Here is a 3,221-nt window from a genome sequence, read left to right as displayed (position 1 = left end):
TCAGGACGGAAGAGCCACTTTTAAGATGTACCGTATTTTTGTTTTTCGGTCAAATGGCCTTTTGAGTGGGAGTAATAAGGGCACTTTTATGCTAGCCTCAAAATAGCTATTTTTAAACAAAGGCTCGACACAACATGAGACTTTGCTCGAAGTATAGGGGCTCTACACCTTAACGAAAGCATTAACAACATTGTTTGTGTACCCAGAGTTTACTAAAAAGAAAGGTTTTAACAACTCACTGTAGCTCTTGTTGTTTCCGGCCGCTACCACCTCGGCAGTCAAAACGAGTCGATATCAAAACAAGTAGCCACAGATTTAGGATATCCCGTGGTCACCGGTGGAGTTAAGGTGTAGAGCCCCTGGTAATACTTGGAGCAAAGTCTCATGTTGTGTCGAGCCTTCTTAGTGGTTTAAAAATAGCTATTTTGAGGCTAGCATAAAAGTGCCCCTAGCACTCCCATTCAAAAGGCCATTTGACTGAAAAATAGGGCTGTCAGCATTAACGCGTTAATCGCGATGGGATTAAGGGCCGACGCGATGCGATTAATTTTTTTTAATCGCATGCCGGCATTTATTAATTTATTTTACACTTCACTGGGCTTGGTGTGGTGCCTAACAGGCTACTATTTTGACCCTTTGCAGCACTGTTACTTATCATCAAGCTGCCACTTCCTCATAACACATCCTGCTCCTGCAAGCTTCAGGCATGATGGAGAAAGACAATCCTGAAATCCTGAATGGCGCTTTTTATTTTCCAAAACTCGTAGACAAGTCGAAAGCCATATGCACATTGTGAAAAGCCGAATTAAAATATCACTGAAGCACGTCAAGCTTGAGCTACCACCTACGGAGCTAAGCATAGTAGTACAGTTAACGTGATGCTAGACCACCGGCCCTCGGGGGGCGGGGGAGAGATGAATGTATCTGCTCTCAGCCTGCATCATTTCCTCCCTGTCAACCTCCACCACACTCCCTTCCTCCTCCCCTCTTCTCCATTCTTCTCTTTGATAGATATTGCTTGAAACATTTCTCTGACGAGCCATATTTATTAATATTTGTCTTAGTCTCTAAAGCCACTTTTTTTAATCTCTGTTTTGGTCTGCTTTGAATTCCCCTTAAGATCCCTTTCGCTCTCCATTTCATTTCTCTCCGTCTCTAGCCCCTCACTCTCTTCCTTTCTCTCTCTCACCCCCCACTTCTGTGCGTCTCAGCAGTGAGCGGTTCATTAATAATTCACGCCACCTCTAATCTTAACTTGTAAATAGTTAATCAGGAGCAGAGCTGCAGGGTGACACCTGCTTTCTGACACCCTGAATCGGTTTCTCTCTCCCAGTTTTGATGTGAATCTCCCGCATGTTCTCTGTCTGCACAATGCAGACCTTTCTGATGCTCTCTGTGTTCTACACAGTCGTCAGAGTTTCATGATCATTTATGTTCTACATCAGTTAATCGCTAATATTCTCTCTTATTCTGTCTGTCTCTTTAACCTTACCTCCAGCGCCTACTGTCAAGTTTGGACCTCGTGTAATAATGAATTTGGACTTATTAGCCGGGAGCCTAATAATGTTATTTTTTTTTTATTTCTTGTTTTGTCCCCGTTCACAGTTTGATAATTAACTACAATTAAAATACAACCAACCAATCCGTCCTCTGAGAAATTAAGTCTGTTTACAACAGCAGATATGTCTCGAGAGAAAAAAACACACAATACCACCCTGATTATGTTCTTTTATTACCATATATTAGGAAATTAACTAATTCGCCCAGTCTCAAGAAGTTGTAAGTGAACATTTAAGCTGAACAAATCCTGCGAATGAAACAACTAAATACTTTGTCTGCCCCCGCCCTCTAAAACAGCCTTTTTCTGATGTGTCGCCATCAGCAGGACGACATCATTTGTCTGTGTCTTTCAAAACAGTTACTCATGACTGTTTACTTATTGTAAATCTGTAGCCAAGAACGGAGAAATGTAGAGTTACAAGCGAGCAGTCTGATGGTTGTAGACGTACGTCTGTATGGTTATACTGCAGCAGTCTGCTTTCGCTTTCAAGCCCTGTAAATCTGTTTCATGATGACCTTTTATCATCATCGTTACAATAATAAGCATGCGTTTAAAAGAAGGGATGCACCAAATCCAGGATTTGGCTTCGGATTCAGCTGAATATTGGGCTTTATTGACGAGGTTCGGTTTCTGACGAACCTTAGAATTTTTTTTCCACTGAACCCTACGCTTGCACGTCGCGGTAATGACGGCGCCGTTGATTACAGGAAGTGGTTTACGTAGATGGAGCATTCAATGCAGTAGGCTGTGAGAAAGTGAAAATGGAACTTGTGAGCAGAAAGTGTTTTTGGCAGTACTTTCAGTCAAAAGAAGGCCATTCAAGTCCAGCTACATGTTCAATTTACAATGCTGATTAGTCTGGTGGTGGCTGTCACAAAATGCAGTAACAACCCTGATTGAGACGCAGATTCTGAATGCGATGTATACGTGTTCAAAGAATGCTTCTAAAACTTGAATAATAACAGAATATCACACGTCTTAATCTGAAAATACTATATTCAGAAAAAGGCCTTATTCTGAATATCCATCCGGAATATGTTGTTTATATGACCTGTATTAAATTCAGATTATTGTAATATTTGGAATAGTCTCAATTGCCAGCTCTATCTCCACAGCACTATGGAGTAAGGTCTTGCTACACCACAGATGCATTCTGGGATAGGAGAAGAAAAGACTCTGGGTTGTTTGTATTGGGCGCATTGGGCGCATTGGGCGGCGCTAAGCTCCAGAGGCAGCGACGGTGGCTCTGCTAAATAGTCTCAGGAAGGTTTTTTTTTGGTGGAACGTTTTCACCCCGCAAAAGAAAACTCCACATCCAATATTAAATGAAGTTAACTGTTGACACAATACAGTAACGTGAGCTATTTAAATTAGCTGATACATGGTTAAACCTCATTGGCTCTTACCAGTGTATCTCTGTGTGTACTTCGTCCACAGCAATCCCACCAATCAGTCCCAAAACCTCCCAGTTAGAGAGGAAATTATTTAACATATTCTTTGTAAATCTTTACAATCATTCCCTGAAAGAACCAAGCAGGTCTGACTTGTTGCACCATCCAAAACTTCTTCAAAACTTGACATTTTCAGCATGTAGCTCGCTAGCTCGAAGTTTGTTGTTGTTTCCCGAAGAGAACAGAGTTTGGGAATGAGAATGGCAACA

The 3,221-nt window shown here is 41.6% G+C and overlaps 1 long non-coding RNA gene across 1 annotated transcript in view; it reads right to left on the bottom strand.

Annotated features, from left to right (window-relative positions):
* LOC116054838 overlaps nucleotides 1-1,940 on the bottom strand; it is a 24,383-nt gene extending 22,443 nt beyond the window's left edge. The window contains exon 1 of the long non-coding RNA XR_004106153.1: nucleotides 1,930-1,940. This is a non-coding gene — a long non-coding RNA (uncharacterized LOC116054838). The remainder of the gene's footprint in view (nucleotides 1-1,929) is intronic.
* Nucleotides 1,941-3,221: the final 1,281 nt, after the last annotated feature.

Source organism: Sander lucioperca, chromosome 6 (assembly GCF_008315115.2).
Source record: "Sander lucioperca isolate FBNREF2018 chromosome 6, SLUC_FBN_1.2, whole genome shotgun sequence".
NCBI lineage: Eukaryota > Metazoa > Chordata > Actinopteri > Perciformes > Percidae > Sander > Sander lucioperca.
Note: the sequence above shows the minus strand (reverse complement) of the source record. Positions and strands in the feature narration are given on the sequence as shown.